Below are 22,531 nucleotides of genomic sequence, written 5' to 3' on the forward strand. Positions count from 1 at the left end.
GTGGCTGCCTCTTCGGTGGGTGCTGGAGCTGTTCTCCTATAGGAGGACGGGGATGGTGTGGACCACCCGGTATGCTACTTATCCAAGAAGTTCAATCAGTGTCAGACCCGGTACTCCACTATCGAACAGGAGACGTTAGCTTTGCTCCTTGTTCTGCAGTTTTTTGAGGTATATGTCGGGTCCAGTGCACTACCTGTGGTGGTGTATACGGACCACAACCCGTTTGTGTTCCTGAGTCGCATGTACAACACCAACCAGCGTCTCATGCGCTGGGCTCTGATAGTGCAGGGATACAACATCGTAATACACCATAAAAAGGGTGCGGACAACGTCCTGGCTGATGCCCTGTCCAGGGTATAGTGATTTGTGGGTTCCGTATGGTAAATGTCGTGACGTATATGGATAATCCGTTCACATTGTTTGTCGCGGACCCTAGGTTCGCTCTTTTTGTGTGGGCGTGTTACGTCCCCTGTTGTGTACTGTTCTGTGGTTCTGTTCGTTGTCTCTTTTTGTCCCCTCCCCGCTCCCTCCTCCTTTCATGCGCGTGCTGATTGGCCGGTCCCGTACCTCGCTCACGACCTATCATCCTCCACGCAGCCAATCGAGGGACCGCTTAAGAGGCCGCGCGGTTTGACTGAGAAGGGGAGAGGCTGCCAGACCCCGTGCCAGTGTACTGTTTGATGTCGTGTCTGTGTGCTGTTTCTGACTTTAGTTCGTTCGTGTTGGTTCTCCCTTGTTTGGTTTGTACATCAGAATTTTTTCGTTTCAGTCTACACTCGGTGTAGCTTTTCTTTTGGCCCCCTGGCAGGGAACAAAGGGGACAGGTAAGCTACCCATGGGTTTACATCTCCCCTCACGTAGGCAGTTACCTGTTGGAGAAACATTAGGTAAGGAGCGGGTGCCACCCCTTGTACTTCTGTTCAGTTAGTTCGTTTAGTTCGCTTACATCTGGGGAGGGTTAGTAACAAAACTGAAGCTGAGAAATCCCAGGAACCAAAAGCTATACCAATTAGAGTTCCAAGTTGTGGATAAAGGAGATACAGTGTCACTGCTTGGCAAAAGGGTCAGTGAGGGCATGCAGCTGATTAAAGTGCAATACGAAAATATTATGGCAATTGACAGCATAGTTACAGCAGTGCCAGAAATGAAGACTACAAGGGGCCGATGGACAATGGAGCAGATACAAGCAGAGTATGTTGACATGTTCAAGGGTGATGGCTGCCTTGAAGGAAAATATATGCTGGAGATAGACGAGACAGTGAAACCTGCGCAGCTGCCAAAGAAGCGGGTGCCAGTAGCCATGACGAAACCACTGAAGGCCGAACTTCAGGACCTACAACGCAGAGGAATCATCACACCTGTAGAATGTAGCACAGACTGGATTAAGGGGAGGTACTACAGGTGAATAGGAAAAAAAAATCCTGTTCTTTTATCATAATGAAACTTTACCACATTAATATAACCAAAAATATAAGATATTTTTGTATTGTGACTTTTAGTTTTTCCCCCAATAAATATGCAAATGACGTATTTTTTCATTAAATATGCGCTAATTTGCATACAATGTAGAACACAGCAACTACATCATAGATAAAGTCAGAACATTTTGGTTTGTTTTAATGGGATCAATAACTAATTGGTTAGAATTGTTCCGAGGCTTTTGTCAAAATAATGTTTTTTCAGTTATTTATGTTGAAATACACTTGATACATGTTAAAAAAAACATGTTTTATGCAATATTTTTGGTATTTAATACCACATAAAATGAAAATGACAAAATTTATCTAAAAATTGCTCTGAACATGTCTAGCTATTGGAAGTAGGAAGCATTATGTGTAATTATGTGTCTTTACTTTGTATTAGACATGAGTTGTCTAGCTCGGCATGGGAGCAAAATGTCATTTTGAGAAAAATAATGTTTAACATTTAGAAGTTTTAAAACGTGTTTTCCACAAGCAGAACAAGTAACATAGTACAATTTGATTTACAATTCAAAGGTTACATCTGACATACAAATAAAACATAACATATGATTCTGTACACAAACAATATTATTAAAATACCTACATTTCTGGAAAACCAAGGTTAAAAATTCCCCATTTTATTACAGTATATTTAGCTCCAACTCCTATTTCATATTCGCTGAACAATTACAGCCTATTTACATTTGACTGATTAATCCTATATTGTCAGTCAGCTATGCCTGCCCCATAGGTAATGCCTTCTTGTAGTTGTTGCTGGTGTTGTCTAACCTTAAAGGTGTCAGTGGACTTTCGCTTACGTCTTTGACTTTCGCTTGAAGCAGTGTCAGCACGTGCAATGCGCTGCTCATCTTCCCACTGAATGACCTGGAGTGATACTACACTACTCGCAAGCCACAGCTTATCCATAACAGCTGAAAGGGCAGTGGCACCCTGATTGAAAGTTGCTACAGCCATACCAGCTGCATCTTGAACTCATCCCTTACGCACAAAGACAGTTTTAGGACATCTTGACCATATGACAGAGTTTAAACACTCATTGGCATTTTGGGTTTTGCCATGCTGCATCCTCTTCAGGAGGTTGTCATTGCACATTCTGTGGTACACAGGCAGCAATTTTTGTCCTATCTCTTTGCTGAGAAATGAATGAGCGGTATGTTTTGGATGGCTTCCTATGGGATCCTCACCCTTTTCCATTGCTTGCAAATACCAGCACCATGATGGAGAGCATCTGGTATGAAATGGGGTTTCATCTGTAGCAGTGTAGCAGACCAGCCCAGATTGCATTCTTCATGCTGTCTATATCACTCAGGTTATTAAGTATTGCACCCCTGTAGTAGTTTTGCAAACTTTTACACTTCTGTGCTGTCAGATTCCCCACACCCTTACCCCCTAGGTGTTTTTCTGCACTAAGTTTGCGTAATGCAGTCCCCATACGCTTATGTGCATGATTGATGCATTCTAGTTTGGTAATCTCCACACCTGGATAAGCATCTAAACCAACGACAGCATTGTAAGCAGTGCTATCACCATCTGACAACATCTCAGTATACCTGAAGTTATGGCAACTCAATGACCTGGCCCACATGCGTTTGGCAGACTCTTGCTCCATGGCTTTGCTAGAACCACTAAAATTCTTTGCACAGTCAGTGGCATGCAGTTCTTTCCACCTCAAGAGCTGCTCCTTAGTGATTTCACTGGCTCTACTTTGTCCCTCCTTTAGCACACAGGCATGGCAGTACAACGACAAGACTTAGTAGTCTATCACCAGTCCAGTCAGAATGTCAATACAGACCCCTATTCCATAATTGGAAGTGAAACCTCGTTTCTGCCAGGTACCATCACTTGGATGTTGATGACAGCTTCCTTGTCTTCCTTGAGGAGTTCTGCTATATCTGGATCGATGTCTGCATAAACTGCTCTGATCTGCTGCACTGTCCAGAGACTCCAACCCCCGCTCAACCTCAGCAACTAGACATGCATAACACTACAATCAGTATTGTTATACAGTGTCTGTTTGAAATCTTATGAGCAGTTTATGTTATATTGCTACGGGTATATTTATATGAAGTAACATTTGAAAGGCTACCATCCCCACATGATGCTTCTTAGTCTACACAGAAATGTAAGAATGGCACATTATATAAATACATATTTATTGCATGTTATTTTATATTCAATTACAAAATACATTAAACACATTGTGATTTTAATGTTGACGAACTGACAGAGACATTTCTATTTTGGTATTTACCTGTCACTTTTTTGTCATGTCTCTGGTATGACTTCAGCTGCATAAAGGGGGATTCCTAGTACGTTACTTACTTACTTACTTCAGCATTACAGGACAGCTTGACTTCTTCAGTCATGTTTGTTGACATGTCAACAAGTTTGTGCAGGGAGGCGCTAGTTACTTCAGTGACTTGAGTGCTGAGGAACGTGCTAGCGGTATCATCATAATTAACAGACGATTTGATATTTCTCCCTGCTCTAGCCCTAACTAGCTGACATTGCTTCCTCTGACTTATGTTTTTTAATTTCAATTTTTGTTTCATTGTTTCGTTAATTTATTAGATCGCATTATGTGAATCTCTTGACTTCTTTCTCGTTTTCGTGGTAAAGAATTTAAAGGTCCGGAAGAAAATACAGGTCAGCTGACACGTTCTAAACCAATCACAATGCCAGAAATGCCAGGAGCCTATGAGATTTGATCTGTGTTCCCCCCCTCATAGCTCAGCTGACGTTGACAACGGAACTATTTTTTAGTTGCGGAGGAACAATGGCAAAATAAACATTTTTTAAATTAATAGCTGTGTTTAAATGTTAATTGTTTGACTATAAAATTGTTTTATAAAAGCAATATAGTACTCGTGCGAGTGGGGTTGGTAAGGGATATTCCCACGGGTGGTGTTTGGCCGTAGCCACGAGGCCAGAGGCCGAGTGGCGTAGGCAACAACGCCACCGCAACAAAAGGAATAAGCATAGAAATACTGGCCCTACTGAGGACAGGATATTCTGACTAAATGCTTATCCTTCTGGATGACTAACGTCAACTCAAGCAAAACCTCAGGACTCTCAAATTCGAAAGGATTTTGCATCCACCTTTTCATACTTACAGCTTGCATTTGTGATGAGCATACAGTTGGAACAGCACCTCTTTCCAGCAATAGCGGCTTAGCAAATCCTTCTTTCAATTGGCCAATATTTTCATTCAAAACTGTCCTCTGTGAAATGGTTCAAGCAAATTTGTAATTGAGGGTAAAACTGCACAGGGATCTTCTCATGTAGACAAACATCACAGCCCGTCAAGTGTTTGGTTCCTTAGGAAGACTCTGAAAAGTGTCAACATTCCCTGTACAGCCTGGAACACTGCATTTACCACCGTAGTCCATTTTCAATATCCTAGAAAAACGTTCTTCTACCCACTGAACTGTTGTTATTCAACTGTGACAAGGTAAATTCAGTTCTGCAATCAATGACTCCTTTAAGCTGCGATCAGAATGGAGTGTAAAGACATGGCTGGTCAGAACACCACATTACTCCAATGCAGTGAGCTGCATGAATCAAGAAAAGAAAAAGATGAAAAGGATATTCAGAACATCATGTCAACAATCAATTGTATGATAAACCCATTTGACCAGACCTTGGAGGGAGAAGCACACTATACCACACATCAGTTAAACTAGCTTCAGACGCAGTTGTCATTGATCTTTTTGAGGCTGAAGAGAGGAGACAAGGCCTTCGTAGAGTTTGTCCAAAAAAGGCTACAGTGTGATTCCAGAGGATTCTATGAGCCTATCAAAAATCCCATCAATCTTAAGACTTTTAAGGACACAGTAAGAAAGACAATAACAAAAGGTTAAAGGTCGGGAAATAACTAAGAGCTGACAGACCTATTTGCGCGACTGATTATTGTTGGCACAGTGAAACATCAGCGAAATGCTTGTACATAGTTTGGGTCCCTAACCTGCATCCCTTGCGAACTTTGATGGCTCACTGGTAAAAACCAACAAGGCAAAGCTCATGCACCACCTGGAGGCATCAATTTGTCCACAACCAATAGTGCAGAAAGTTCCAGATGGGTCAACATGGATTTGGGATGCCATGGCTCCAATTCAAACCCTGAAACCCCAACCAACTTTAGCATTATTTGACAATGTTGTTCAGCTTATTGTCAATGTAGCTGCATCAAGCAAGTAAAAAGTGGTGCATTTTGTCCCAGACACCTACAAAACACTGAACATCAAGAATGCAAAGCTAGGTCGTTGTGGTGTCAATGGCTCACAAGCAGTGTTGGGTGTAACGTGTTACAATGTAACGCGTTACAATTACAGTAGTCAGACTACTTTTGTTAGGTAACGAGTAACTTAATGCGTTACTTATTTAATTGAATGAATCAGTTACTAGTTCCTTGTTCAAACAAGTAGCGCTTTACTTAATTTAGTCTTTTGGTCGAGAGCACTCAGCATGTAGCTAAAAGTCTAGGAAAGGTGAGGCTACTTTTCGCTAAGTACCTACAAAAACGTCTTAATCTGCTAGACAGGTGGGTTCCCCTTCATTCTTTTGGTGCGCAGTCTCACGAGCCCAATTTACCCGGCGTCATGGAGCCGACCAGCTAAATAGGTATTTAAGACTTGCATGTACAGACCTTCGTAATGTCACATAAAGTAATGTATTGAACTCAAGCTTGTGTGAGCTTGCTGTTCAGTGGTTTCGGTTTAGGATTTTATTACCGTAAGTAAAATAGTCTGGTTTAGTACCTAATTGAACACCATTTTGCTACCATATAGCTTAGCTTCGTTTTGCTCCTAGATTCAAACCTAGCCCTTGTAGAGCTAGCTAACTACTAGACTTCTGCTGACATTTTATAACATTTATTGATTAAAGAGTTTCTTGATTGAAGGACTTCATGCGAATATTGCTTTTCATTATAGTGGATTATTACCTTGATCCATCTTTCATGTTATATGTGAGTGACACTGAATATTCAGTACAATATGTGCTATTGCTGAGGTCAACCCATTAAATGTTCCTTCTGGGCATAAGAGTGACCAAGGTGAATTGTCTTAGAAATGAAAGACTTTTCTTAATGTAACGCAAAAGTAACTTAACGCCTTACTCTCTACAGCAAGTAACTAAGTAAAGTAACTAGTTACTTACAAGGAATGTAACTATTAACTGTAATTAGTTACTTTAAAAAGTAACATTACTGAACACTGCTCACAAGTCACTAAAATATATTCTGATGAGCAGAAGACCCCAAAGACCAGAAGACCCCAAGTCAAAGTTTTTGACATGTGGACAGAATAAAGAAAATCTGTTAGTTCTTTTTAGAGAGATGGTGCAAGTCAGGAAGGAATCTGATCAAGGATATCACCGCGATTGTAGGACATGGAGAAGAGTGTAATGCGTTACAGATGAATGGAACAGACCTGGAGGTCTCAGCAATGACAGGACTGTTTACAATACAGGAGGAAGCAGACACACGACTTGTACAGTACAGTAGACATAGTCATCAAGTGTTGACACAGATGTCTTTGTGCTTGCACTTGCCTTTGTGAAGGAGGTTGGGGTTCCTCTGTACTTCAACTCTGGAAGAGGAGGCAACACCCACATTGTTGACATTCAGCTGTTGCAAAGCCACTTAGGTGACGAGGTGTGTGACGCTCCAATTGGTCTTCATTGCTTCTCTGGTTGTGACACTGTACTGCACTACATGGCATCAGGAAAGTAAGAGCTGTGAAAACACTCATGTCAAGTAATGAACATTGCTCAACATTTAGGAAATTGAGAATGGCTTTTACCCTGACACCAGAAGTGTATGAGCCAGTGGAGGTCTTTACCTGTGATCTGTATAATCAGAAGGAATACAGAGATGTTAATAAAGCAAGATCTATAATAAAGCAGAATTTCAAATCAGGCAAGTGCTCAGAGAAAGAACTGCCACCTAACAAAGACTCCTTATACAGGCACATTCAGCATGCCAATTATCAGACGGCCATTCATAAAAGGAGCTTCGAAAGGCAGTCAGACATTCTGCTACCTATAAACCAATGCCTGGAAGATAGGAAACTTCTTTGAACTGGACGACATTACCTCCAGCACCAGTCAGCATTCTGGAGCTTGTTCACTGCTCTTGCAAGAAAACACACTGTGCAAGGAAGATGCACATGCAAGCAATAGGAACTACTATGTACAGACATGTGCCTTTGTGTAAACTGCGAAAATTGTGCATCTGTTTAAATCAGGGCACATTTAGCAAATTCACCAACCCATCTCCAGCCAGCTCAGTCTCCCATCTTCAGCCAGTTATAGCTCCCATCTTGTTAGCTCAGTTCCATCTCCAGCCAGCCAAGTTCCCCATCTCCAGCCAGCCAAGTTCCCCATCTCCAGCCAGCCAAGTTCCCCATCTCCAGCCAGCCAAGTTCCCCATCTCCAGCCAGCTCAGGATCTCTTCACCAGCCAACTCAGTATACAGTATCTCAACAAGAGACACAAGACAGTTTACACTCTTCAACTGGAACACATTTTACCATCAGATAGTAAAAAACAACCTCTAACTCGATTGTTGTGTGTTACTTTTGACAGTTTTTTTTGTGGATCAAAGTGCAAAAAGAAAATAAGGAAGAAAATGAGGTAAAGACACCCCTGTGACACAAAAAGCAAGTATTTAATTGAAGCTCAACTGACTTACCGTTATTTTGGGGCCAAGACTTTTAGGCTTGCTTCTTGATGCATAGTCACTTCGATTAATCAGCTGATCCTGTTACGAGCAACTTGATTAGCTAACAACATGATACACGAGTTCTGGTTGGTTTGAGAGTTTAGGCAGTTGAGATGATTGCCTGATGAAGTTGCTAACTTTGACCTAACCTACAGAAAAAAACATTGATAATATCCAAAATCCATCTCCTTTATTGACAGGGACAGGTAATTTAAAAAACGAAATCAGATACGCGGGCTCGGCCCACCACCTATAGGTCAAGCTTACCTACGTCATACAAAATTACCGCTGTACATTGAGAATGTGTTGATCTGCCCAAAGCGCTAGTCGTTACATTTATTTTGCAATGTATTAGTTTTCCTACCTTTGATTTCCATTTATTAAACATTTCCAACTTTTCATTTGACATGGCTAGTTAAAACATCAACATGGATAGTTTTTTTGTCAGAAAAAGAGGTCTAGAATCAGAATCACTTATTGCTAGCCTTACTCAATTACACCTGACAGCGCTTATAGACAACTTTCAACGCTACTTTTTAGAAGAGAGGTTTGATGGTACTTTGAGGGACAAGAAATTGATTTAAAAAAACTTTAAAAGCCCACTGTCACTACTTGCACTGACCTTAACTCAATTTGAGTTGACTGAGTTACTACAGCTGTGACAGTACATTGAAAACACAACAGGCAGTTATGAAGTTATAATTCTGGCTGAGTATCACATCTGAATATCCAGTGCTAAGTAAAGCAAGCATTTTGCACGAGAAATGCACGAGAGTACGCAGCCATTTTGAAAACAAAGGGTTTAATCATGAAAAAGCCAGGGACACAGAAAGGGTACTCAAATGACATAGGTAGTAAGGACAAGACAAAGACTGGACACAAAACAGGAACCTAAATACACAAACCAAACAACGCACAGGTGGACACAATGATGCTAACGAGAACGAGAGGTGAAGACAATGACAGGGAAACACTGGGGCAGGGCAAAACCAAAAACAACGGGGGCACGGCTGTGGCCGTGACATCAGGCAACTGTAGATGATCAAGCCCTTTCAGCTCCAGGTAAATCGGTGATCGGCCAATGTTCCCTTTTGTGCTCGTGCCTGTTTGTACCATAGACTTATATATCAATAGACACAGCTAGATTTTTGTTCTAAGATGGCGTCCCCATTTATTTCTATGGAAAGTGCTCAGTGGTGCAGTGAGGCAAGCGAGAGCGCGAAATGGACCACGCAATCTTTCCAGACTGACTCGTCCGGTCTTGCACAGAAGCTTGTTCCTAGCTCTGAAACTTGTGCATGCTTGCAACTAGCTGTATACGTCATACTTGCGACAACCAGTTGCGAGCTTGTGAGCTGGAGTTAAGGCATGCAGAAAACTGTCAGAATGTGGTAGTCTGATCAAGAAGCAGATAAATGTGAACTTTACGAAAATCTATACTATTAGTACTGTAGTATTATACGTGCAGGGCCTATACTAGGCCTGGGCGGTATGACGGTATATACCGTGCGACGGTATATACCGTGCGACGGCAGAAATGTGTCTACCGGGAGAGATTTGGCTATACCGTTTCAACCGCAGTATACTCTTATACTATATTTTTGTATTACACGTGTCAATTAAATGTCTGGTTGTTGTATTGTATATAAGCCATCATATAAATCGCATTCTTGCGATATTTAGAATTGTAGTTGAACTTTTATTTGATTTGCTGTTTTCATTTGACCTTGAAGCACATTTACGTTGGTCTGACGGAATTTTTGATGGAGTGTATTTTGTCTAAGCGGACCACATTCATGCCGATGCTAATTAATTATATATTTGAGGACCCATTCTGCAGGTAACCAATTCGATTTGTTGTTCAAGTTATGTCTCGTGCTGTAAAATTATTGTTGTAAAATTACACTGGTGGCGTTGCTAGCATTCTTGATCTAGGATGTCCTTTTGATTTCTTATAGGGTGAGTCGTTGTTGCCCATAACACACTAGCATTCTGCTAATGAATGCTGATTGGTTAGTGAAGGACTGATACGACCAGAGCTCCCGCTTGATGGCATCCGAAGCGGAATCAGAATGTCAGAGCATTAGCAACAACATTATCAAGCCAAAACTCTTTCTAGCATGCGTATTGACAGGGAAAACCTGTCAGCTGTGTTGTCGATGCCCTGAGAGAAAAAAGTAAGTGACCAGAGCTTGCCGTAAAGCAGTAGCTCTGGTTGTACGATGTGTATGACGTCAATTACATTTTCAAAAGCTTTTTAGAACAGAAAGGCGACTTTAAAACAATCTAACAGCCAGCAGTGTGTATTTTTTTGCCTCGAATGCCTTCGAATTCAGAATTCACATTACTAGACAAAAAATTATATCCTGAGAAAAGTGGATTTTGAGGGGTACCGCTCCATAGACCTCCATTCATTCTGCAATCGCTTGTTAGCGCCCTCACATGGAACTTCAACCAGTTTATAACCCGGAAATTTCCCGAGAGTGGCAGTTCTCTCTATATTAGACATTCTCTGGCTAGCTGCTTATCTTCCTAGCTATCCACAAAATGGCGGACGCTTGGCGTAGCGGCGTCCATCATTACAGACGCTTGGCGTAGCGTGTCTCTTAAGTTGCACTTAACAAGACGCTGTCCATTGTACTGAAATGTGAATCTTCTGACGCAACTTTTAAGACTTCAAAATTAAAACGTTAACCAAGATATTTAACGAATTACGGTACACAAAAAATATTTTTCTGTCGCTATAGAAAACTTTACATTTATTGTAGGCTCCTTATTTGAGTACTTATCAATGTACATTGTATGATGCTACATGGAGGCAAAGACAATAAGGTGAACGTGCAAACTATGCTGCATCTGAGTTTTACACCGGTGTTAAGACCCTGCAATCAGCGACACAGGATGCTAAATACCAATAGGAGGTCTTGGAAATTAAGTGGGCTTGTCTCCAAATTGAGGTGAGGAAGCTCTTGTTTAAAGAAATGAAGTTCACAAGGCCCTCCATTTCTGTGCCTAGTCTTCTGCCCAATCAAAAAGGTAGTGTCAAATTTAGGTTACCTTACAGCCTAAGCATACAATGTTTATTTAAATTAAGTATAGGCTCAATTCTGTATTGTATCATATATTCAGTGTTGCCTGTCCAATCCTTACATGTTTTTTCAACTAGATCCATGTGAGGAGCAGGAGCAGGAAGAACAAACTCCCATAAAACAACTATTTCTCAAATTACTCGTGCCTTGGTTTTTAACTCTTCTTGGTACTACACTTTCCATAGGCAGATATATGAATTCTATATTATGGAGCTAGAAAGCTGACAAAAGTATCTGTATTTGAATATGAAATATTTGCGTGTCGAATTTCATAAAACTGAAATATTTTGCTGTTGAATATATAATATCTGAATTATTTGTATGCCGAATTTAATAAAACTGAATTATTTTTATCCAAAAATACAAATTTCTAAAATTCAGATTGCAGGAATTCAGATTCTTGAAATTCAGATTGCAGGAATTCAGATTCTTGAAATTCAGATTGCTGAAATTCAGATTGCGGAAATTCAGATTGCGGAAATTCAGATTTTGTCTGAACTAGGCCAAAGGTGAAACAGCTTGCCTTCACAGGGAAAAGTAGACGATTTCAGAACGACCGAATATAGACATTCTCTGACCGAATTTTACCCCAGAACAAAAGCTAAGAGTTGCTCGTTGGAGGAAGAGTATGGAGCAAGTGCTTATGAAACTTGTAAAAACATGTGTCTTCTCCTCTGCCAAAATCGGCAGTTACTGTTACCAAGTGAGTCGAGATAGTCAGAGGGCGGCGGAGACCGATGGAAGACGCGGAACAACTGGCAAAGCTAGCCTATATATTTATGTTCCGTTGTTCTCTTTTCTGTGTTGGAGTTCTTTTAAGAGCTTGATGGCATCAACATCCAGCCTGATATAAAATCATGAACTTCAATTGTGTTTCTTAATTATAATACCCACACAGAAAATCCAGGTTGAATCAAGTCACGCTAACCAGCTACTGTGTTACTAATAGCCAATTTTGGATGGTCAAGCATATTTTTCATTGTCTCCTTATTCCTATCAAACTCAATGTTCAACCTATAGGCTATGTTCATTTCCTAAGTGACATTTCAGATCGGTTATGGATAGTGAAATATTTGCTGTCTGAGAGATCGGACATAGTATTTAACAGCATAGATATAAGGAGTTATCTATGGTTAACAGGATATATCTGTAGTGCGGCCGGGTGTGATTGGATTCATTGTCCACACGTCGTCTGGAAGTCAGTTTAGATCAAATGCCAACGATCTCCATACTAGATCTTGCCGACGTATCTTCTACACATCGGGACGTATGTGCTATCCCAGATACTGATGTGTGATCTGGGTATTCCTCCAACTAGCAACTCAGTTTGTTCTGAGGTAAAGTTCGGTCGTTCTGAAATCGTCTACTTTTTCCTGTGAAAGCAAGCTGTTTCACCTTTGGCCTAGTTCAGACAAAATCTGAATTTCCGCAATCTGAATTTCCGCAATTTGAATTTCAGCAATCTGAATTTCAAGAATCTGAATTTCAGCAATCTGAATTTCAAGAATTTGAATTACTGCAATCTGAATTTTAGAAATTTGTATTTTTGGATCACAATAATTCAGTTTTATTAAATTCGGCATACAAATAATTCAGATATTATATATTCAACGGCAACATATTTCCGTTTTATGAAATTCAACACACAAATATTTCAGATCTTTCATATTCAAATTCAGATACTTTTGTCAGCTTTCTAGGTCCATATATATTTACTTCTTGATTGAACTACAAGGTTAAAAACCATGCATATAAATGGTATCACACATGGCATGTCCCAGCTAGCAGCCTAAATAATTCAATTTACAAATACAAGCATCTCAATCCAACATATTTACTGTCTTATTTTCTAGTGCTGACTATGTCTACAATCTTGCATATGCCAACAGCTTTCCAAGACCATGTTTGCAATCTCGTAATTCTCAAATATTTGCCACAAATAACATTGTGACAAATGACAAACCAGGGGTGCAACTACCCAGTGTCAGAGGGGTATGCAGCAACAATTTTGCCCCCACCCCCCCCCCCCCCCACCCCCCAAAAAATAAATACGTGTGCCGGACATCATCATGTATAGGCTTTAAATAATAAAGGTTTATTTTAAAGTATATCAGCCACTGTAGGCCTACCATAATTATAAATAATTATATATGTATATATAGCATAGGTATATTCAGGGCTCGACAAAATGTGGCAACTATATTGTGACAAGTGGTAACCTAATCATCACCCCTGGCAACCACATGTACTTTTTTTTCATTACAAATAAATCATCAATGTTGGCATTCGAGCATATGCTTTGCGGATGTTTAAATTTGCGTTCTGATTTGTTTACTATGCCCCCACTATCAGACATAGGCTAATTGTTATATTTCCCACATGCAGGGTTTTGATACAGAAATGCATTTTTCATTTGCAATAGCAAGATTAGCTTAGCCTATAACCAAAACATGTTCAATTATTTCGATTTGGCATTAGAACTAATCAGACTTCATCTGTAAGCAACTCACTGTAGCTCACGTTAGCAAACACTAGCTAGTCTGAAAACAGTCTGTTAACATGAATATTTGCAAGTCTCCAAGTTTGGTAGAAAATCTATGCATGATTGCACACTGTGCATGAATGATGTAAACCAGAGTTATTGCATTGTTTTCCAGATTCTTGTCATTTATTGTACATGCCACCTTATATTTTCCAGTTTTCAGCTCAGCAACCTCGGTTTTGCATATTCTAAACTAGCCTTAAACCCAAATTTGGCTGCTACATTCCCAGTGATAGCAAATGCTAGCTAGTCTGTTAACATTAATATTTGCAAGCCTCCAAGCACAAACGTCACACTTTAAATCCTACTTGTTGCCTTTAACCATCCACTTATTTACTACTACTGTTGCATCCCTTGACATGTCATCTATTTTTCCCTCTTTCTTTTTCTATATTTAGCCCCAGACAACTGTTTTGATTTGTCCATCATTTTCCATAGACGACAACTCATTCCACCTGTTTCTCCAGCAACCAATGGGTACTGAACTACTTTCGCTTTCCGGTTATGTGTTTCCTGTTCAGCATCTAACCTCTACTAGCGTACCATGATATCGACAGAGAAGGCAACATTACATTGATTAGAATAAGTTGTGTTTAATTCAATGTTGTCAACTTGAGTTCAGGTTACACTTGTGCCCTTGTCGGTTGCCATAACAATTCAAGAAAATTGAAGATTTTCGTCGGAAACGTCTTGCTTCAAACATCAACAACTTCAAAGAAATTGTCAGTGTCCATCGCCCGCTTGCACTCCATGCCAGGGAATAAGGAACGCAAAACAGGGTGGCTTGCAGCTTTGAAACTAAAACACCCTCCAAAGAAAGTGTATGTTTGCTCTTTCCATAAAAATTTTTTAAAAAGCCAACCGAACTGTATCCTGATCCAGAGCTTCATCTGGGCTACGCAATAATGCAATAATGGCATCACTATCAATATTGCAGGTGGATAAATAAATACAATAAGCATGAACATATTAAATTACAAGTGTAAAAGTAAATTTTGTCAAGTGCTGTGCATATGTAGTATTATATTTTTACTTTCTACAGAATAGCTGCTGCATGGCTACATGACTTCCCTAACCCGGCTGCCGACTGTCTCAATGTATTGTAGCTAATGTCTTATGGTTCTTCCCTTTGGCACTTATTTTGGTTGTTCACAGTATGTGCTTCATGTTTTGGCTACCTGCAATGTTGTTGGGGCTATCTTGTTGTTATTATCAGTGACCAATGCACTTTGCAAAGCTCTCTCTTGGAAGTCGCTTTGGATGAAAGCGTCTGCTAAATGAGTAAATGTCATTGACTCCACTTTCCCTCAGCGTTACCCATGCTGTATGTTTAGCTTTATTGACACTGACTGGGCTCTACTGCTGCCTTCAAAAATATAAAGCTGCTGTCTATCTTCAACAATACTGTAGGCTACCTATTTTGTTACTATGCAAGTATAGCAAGTATATGCTACTGTGCTTGTGTAATTACGCAACTCTTCGCCATCAACACCTTCAGAAAATAAAAGGTAATTAACAACGTCGATATAGGCTAGCTAACATTGGGTCATTGCTTCATGTCATCTAGCCACTCCATCAGACGGGATGGATGAGGGACTGTACGGTACTGTCGTCACGACTTGTTAAAACATCCATGGTGTGTATCCACCTCCGTTTTTTGTCCATTTGTGCTTCATCCATGGAGAAACACCGTCTTTTACAGTAAACAAGATAGCAATCTACGGTCTAACAAAAGTACAGAAGCTTCTAACTGGAAAACGAAAACCGGCTTCCGGTTGAAACCCGCTAAGAATCATGGGTAAATTCGCTAACCAGGAAAAAGGTGGATACTCGTAACTGCTCGCTCAGCGCTCACGGCGACCCCGCTCCCTCTAGATGTCAAAATCTTATGAGATAGGGCACCTACCCGAGCAGTTCTGAAATGTTTTATAACATTGAGGAAATGCAGAAGCGCACAACAGCAGCTATAAATAGAAAATACCAAAAAAAGATGTAATATTTTTAAATGTATTAATATTTACCATTGCTTTGGCGCCCCCATGGTGCGGCGCCCATATGCGCCGCATATAGCGCATACCCACTTTTGACGCCCCTGTGACAAACACATAAGTAATGAATACCCCATATCTTCAAAATTGAATAATTGTTTCTGACATGAATAATCAACTCTACTTTAATTGATGGTTGATCAATTATACTCATTATGAGTGTAAGATATGTCAGATGACATCATGATATCATGATGCTCCTGATCCATAGAAGCAGACATGCAGAGGTTTAACAAGGAGGTCCTTTGCACTGACCCCTGCAACCCAACTACTAGCAGTGTTAAGGTTCTATGCCGCTGGCAGTTTTCTGGAGGTTATTGGAGATGGACATGGGCTCTCCGAGGCCTCAGTTTCAAGATCTGTGCAGGCTGTCACAACTGCATTACTTTGCCACATCCCAGACCACATCCAATTCCCCACAACCAGAAGGGACAAGTCTGCAGTGCAGGACTTATACTACCTTCAATGGCTTTTATGATTTTAGTATTAGTAGTAGTTTTCACTGCCTCCTGGCCCCTTCACCCTGTGTGACTTCCCAGTCAACACTGTGGAGTCTTTCCATTTCCTGGGCGCCACCATCTCCCAACATCAGGCTCGGCTCTGCCACCAGCCTCTTCATCCACCGGGCTTGGCGTGCTACCAGCCCTATAATTCTTATAAACATCTTCAATGTTCAGTTGTGTTATTGTACTCGTAAAAGCGTTACGTTAATGCATTTATAGTTACTATTGCACATTACGACAGCCATATTTAAATTTGATAGTATTTTGAATAAGACTGACATAGTTTTTTAAATAACTTCATTGCATGCGCCAAACCCACCGAATCAAATTATGTTCTGTAACCTAAATTTACTTGACAATAAACCGGATTCAGATATGTTTTCGGCACTTAAACTTGTATGGCTTAACAAATATAAATTACAAAATAATCTTCCATAATTTTCCATTGGAAGTAACTTTCAGCATGAGTTTAATGTAGTTTTCATGGTCGGCCTACATGTGTCTCCACTGAGTTTCTGTGCTACAATGCACTTAGCGATCTACGACTGGTCTGGAGCTCTCGTTAATCTGACGATTTTCAGGTGCCTCTTTAGCTACGATGGTTTTGGGAAACGGCCCGTACAACTAAGATCCATCGTACAATGGACTCTACGATCAATTTAGGGCTTACGATGCTTTTGGGAAACGCAGCCCTGGTGATTTGCTTTATATGGTACTCAAACGAAAGGTCTGGGTCCAATGTGAATCCTAGATTTTCCAGCTGGCTTTGAGATACTTTGACGCCGTCTAAGTGTAAGGTCAGATTGGATAAATTATTTCTATATTTTTTAGGGCCGAAAGATTTGAACCTCAGTTTTACCCGAATTAAGAAGAAGGAAATTTGCTGTCATCCAAGTTCTCAACACACATTTTTCCATAGCATGTGGAAATTCTCAAGGCTTTATAGACATGTATAGCTGAGTATCATCTGCATAACAGTGAACATTTACCCCAGAGCTTCTAATTATGTTTCCTAAAGGCAACATACAGAGTGAAAATAACGGAGGGCCTAGAACTGAACCCTGTGGTACTCTGTATTTTACAGTGGAGCTCCTGGATGAGCAGCCATCATAGTGGACATATTGTGATCTATCAGATAGATAGGATCTAAACCACTGAAGTGAAGTACCAGAAATCCCAACATACTTCTCCATACGTTCCAGAAGAATCACATGATCCACAGTGTCAAAAGCTGCACTTAGGTCTAGAAGAACCAGGACAGAGATAGAGCCCGCGTCAGAGGCTAATAATAGATCATTGACTACCTTGGCTAATGCAGTTTCAGTGCTGTGGTGAAGACGAAATCCAGACTGGAGAGGTTTATAAAGCTGATTTGAGGAGAGGTGCTCAGTGAGCTGTTGTGCCACAGCTTTTTCAAACATTTTGGAGAGAAATGGCAAATTTGAATTTGATCTGTCGTTGCTTAGACAACCTGGGTCCAGGTTAGTTTTTTTAAGAAGGGGCTTAATAATAGCTTGTTTATATAACGTGGAATATTGATAAACGAGGAAAGCCCAGATGTTCTGCTTCAAAGATTTTAAACCTTTTCACGCTTTGAGAGGTGTAATTATTTTGTGTCATCATTAGAAACGTTAAACGCCGGTTATTTCACCGCAGTGGGGAAAAAAGAAAACAATATTAGCGCTCGATCAAATTCCAGGATCCTGCTTTCTTGACTTATCCGAGGTGTGTTTAAACACACAGTATTTTTGTACTGACTACATTGCATTGTACCTGGCCCAATTTTGGTTCAAGTTACGTGTGAACTTAATTGTTGGTGCAAATGGTATCTTCCGAAAACAGTCTGAAAGATCGCCGGCATGAGGCAATGAGTGACGCAATGAGTGCAAAATTATCAATTCATGGGTACCAAAGACGTCACTTCCGTGAAGCCTGCCGCCATCTTTGTGTCTGACTCTGAACAGAGCCTGTTTAAGGAGAGCCTTGCCACTCCCCATTAAGCCCCATTGTACCGAATTTGGTTGCAGTTCCACCAGAGTTTACATTTACATTTATTCATTTAGCAGACGCTTTTATCCAAAACGACTTCCAAGAGAGAGCTTTACAAAAGAGCATAGGTCACTGATCATAACAACGAGATAGTCCCAAACATTGCAAGCAGCCAAAACATGAAGCATACATTGTGAAAAAGCTAAACAAGTGCCAAAAGGGAAGACCCAAAAGAGAATGTAGTTATACAAGTTACAAATTAAAACAACATGAACCACAAAAGTGCAGGACTTTACCTGTAAAAGAACAATCAACAGTAAAATATTACACAGCAAGTACAAGACTTAACTTAGTTATATCTAACCTACAATAGCAACAAGTCACTCAATAAGAGTCATAGTGATCCTGGAGGAAACTAACAAGTCCAGCCAAGCATTCTTAAGTGCCGTTGTACTCCCGGAACAAGTGCGTCTTGAGTTCCACTGGGAGTGATCGCGAGCGAGTGCATGTTGAATGGGAGTCTATGGAGCTAAACGGCTAAATTAGTCTCTTTTGCCTGATTGTCGTTGAGAAATCTCAGATTTGATTGTAGTTTTTGCATGTTCTACATGGATTATAGGTCGAAGTTGAATGAACGAGTACTTATGTCCTTTTGATTTCATACAGGGTGAGTCGTTGTTGCTTATAACACGCTAGCATTCTGCTAATGAATGCTGATTGGTTAGTGAAGGACTGATACGACCAGAGCTCTTGCTTTATGGCATCCGAAGCGGAATCAGAATGTCAGAGCATTAGCAAAATTAGCAACAACATTAGCAAGCCAAAACTCTTTCTAGCATGTGTATTGACAGGAAGAGCCTAACCTGTCAGCTATGTTGTCGATGCCCTGAGAGAAAAAAGTAAGTGACCAGAGCTTGCTGTCAAGCAGTAGCTCTGGTTGTACGATGTGTATGACGTCAATTGCATTTTCAAAAGCTTTTTAGAACAGAAAGGCGAAAATCTAACAGCCAGCAGTGTGTATTTTTTTGCCTCCCCTTTCGAATTCAGAATTCAAATTACTAGACAAAAAATTATATCCTGAGAAAAGTGGATTTTGAGGGGTATAGCTCCATAGACCTCCATTCATTCTGCACTCGCTCGTTAGCGCCCTCACATGGAACTTCAACCAGTTCAGAACCCGGAGGTTTCCTGAGAGTGGAAGTTCTCTCTATATTAGACATTCTCTGCTCTGACTGTTTTCTATTGGTTCTTCAAATTTAGACTTTTTATTGTCTAATTCTAGTGGTTAGTTAGTTAGCTTTCATAGTTAGCCAACGAACAAAGACACGAACATAGCACATAAATGAAGCCGAAAGCCAACGATATTTAGAAAAAAACATTTATTATTGGCTGCGATCCATATTTAAAGTCTGCGAAACGTCTGCCCCTACTGTCCTTTCCCGACATATGTATCTTGTACAGAATCCATCCCCATACACCGGAGATAGCCTGAAGGCTTTCAAAAGTATATCAATATGCAGTTGCAGGATGGGTGAACCACACCAAGATATGGCATCTGGAGACAACACATGTATGTCATCACAGGACATGTAAGTTATTCAAACGCGATTATCAACCGTGTTATTTTAGTGTTGGTGAAGAGTGCCAATGTGGGCTAGCGAGGTGTAGCTAAAGCATTCCCTAAGCAGATAGGAAAGAATGGTCGAATATTTAATATGTGCATACTATTAAGATATTGGCCAACCTAAGGAAGGCCATTTCCCTTTCATTTTTTCTCTCAGATATTTTCTTATCCACATACTGTACTAAGTACAGGTAGGTTTATAACTATGGAGCTAGAAAGCTGACAAAAGTATCTGAATTTGAATATAAAAGATCTGAAATATTTGTGTGTCGAATTTTATAAAACTGAAATATTTTGCTGTTGAATATACAATATCTGAATTATTTGTATGCCGAATTTAATAAAACTGAATTATTGTGATCCAAAAATACAAATTTCTAAAATTCAGATTGCAGTAATTCAAATTCTTGAAATTTAGATTGCTGAAATTCGGATTCTTGAAATTCAGATTGCTGAAATTCAAATTGCGGAAATTCAGATTGCGGAAATTCAGATTTTGTCTGAACTAGGCCAAAGGTGAAACAGCTTGCTTTCACAGGAAAAAGTAGACGATTTCAGAACGACCAAACTTTACCTCAGAAAAAACTGAGTTGCTAGTTGGAGGAATACCCAGATCACACACAAGTATCTGGGATAGCACACATACGTCCCGATGTGTAGAAGATACGTTGGCAAGATCTAGTATGGAGATCGTGGACATTTGATCGAAACTGACTTCCAGACGACGTGTGGACAATGAATCCAATCACACCCGGCCGCACTACAGATATCCTGTTAACCATAGATAACTCCTTATATCTATGCTGTTAAATACTATGTCCGATCTCTCAGACAGCAAATATTTCACTATCCATAACCGATCTGAAATGTCACTTAGGAAATGAACATAGCCTATAGGTTGAACATTGAGTTTGATAGGAATAAGGAGACAATGAAAAATATGCTTGACCATCCAAAATTGGCTATTAGTAACACAGTAGCTGGTTAGCGTGACTTGATTCAACCTGGATTTTCTGTGTGGGTATTATAATTAAGAGACACAATTGAAGTTCATGATTTTATATCAGGCTGGATGTTGATGCCATCAAGCTCTTAAAAGAACTCCAACACAGAAAAGAGAACAACGGAACATAAATATATAGGCTAGCTTTGCCAGTTGTTCCGCGTCTTCCATCGGTCTCCGCCGCCCTCTGACTATCTCGACTCACTTGGTAACAGTAACTGCCGATTTTGGCAGAGGAGAAGACACGTGTTTTTACAAGTTTCATAAGCACTTGCTCCATACTCCAACGAGCAACTCTTAGCTTTTGTTCTGGGGTAAAATTCGGTCAGAGAATGTCTATATTCGGTCGTTCTGAAATCGTCTACTTTTCCCTGTGAAGGCAAGCTGTTTCACCTTTGGCCTAGTTCAGACAAAATCTGAATTTCCGCAATCTGAATTTCCGCAATCTGAATTTCCGCAATCTGAATTTCCGCAATCTGAATTTCCGCAATCTGAATTTCAGCAATCTGAATTTCAAGAATCTGAATTTCAGCAATCTGAATTTCAAGAATCTGAATTCCTGCAATCTGAATTTCAAGAATCTGAATTTCAAGAATCTGAATTTTAGAAATTTGTATTTTTTGATAAAAATAATTCAGTTTTATTAAATTCGGCATACAAATAATTCAGATATTATATATTCAACAGCAAAATATTTCAGTTTTATGAAATTCGACACGCAAATATTTCAGATGTTTCATATTCAAATTCAGATACTTTTGTCAGCTTTCTAGCTCCATATATAACTAGTTGTACATGTCATGTGAGGCATCAGCTTTGTTAGCTAGCTTACTATACAATTTGAATAACGTTAGCGACTAGCTAACATTCGTTAAACAATGTTATAGCTCACCATAAACAACTCAGCTCGTGTAAACATTTTCCTGTAAAAAAAAAATAGCTAAAAAGGGCAAATGTAGCTAGTGCCAATTTATCAGATACAAAGGTTTTTATTGTATTTTTTTAACTTACCTGATAAAGTGTTCACTGCACAATATTGAGTTAGATGTTGGCTGCCAGTTGTCTCTTCTAACGCTAATTGCAGCCAACCATTTATTACGCCGATCAAAATCTTTTTGGATACACTGAAATCGTATCTCTGGGTTATTTTGGCGACTGTTGTTGCATCCAACAGCACAACATATGGCAGGCATTTTTTACTTTCTGTGGGTTACTTTCTGTTCTATGTTTTTGGTGTGACCGGGGCTTAGCTACACTTTCAGACACAAAGATGGCGGCGCTTAAACACAGTGACGTCATATGGTATCCATGAATGGGGCTCGGCGGCTAAATTTGTCTCTTTCGCCTGATTTTCGTTAAGAAATCTCAAATTTGATTGTAGTTTTTGCAAGCTCAACATGGATTATAGGTGTAAAGTTGAATGAACAAGTACTTGTTCAAGCTTGGAGCTCGACGCTGTTCCTGTTGAACTACTAACTATGCTGTAAAATAATTTCACCTCTCAAAGTGTGAAAAGGTTTAAAATCTT

At 40.0% G+C, this 22,531-nt stretch overlaps 1 long non-coding RNA gene across 1 annotated transcript in view; it reads left to right on the forward strand.

Annotated features, from left to right (window-relative positions):
* LOC146273483 (uncharacterized) overlaps positions 1-22,531 on the forward strand; it is a 91,113-nt gene that overhangs the window by 29,626 nt on the left and 38,956 nt on the right. The window lies entirely within an intron of this gene.

This window comes from Hypomesus nipponensis, chromosome 9 (assembly GCF_054491055.1).
Source record: "Hypomesus nipponensis isolate SF chromosome 9, ASM5449105v1, whole genome shotgun sequence".
NCBI lineage: Eukaryota > Metazoa > Chordata > Actinopteri > Osmeriformes > Osmeridae > Hypomesus > Hypomesus nipponensis.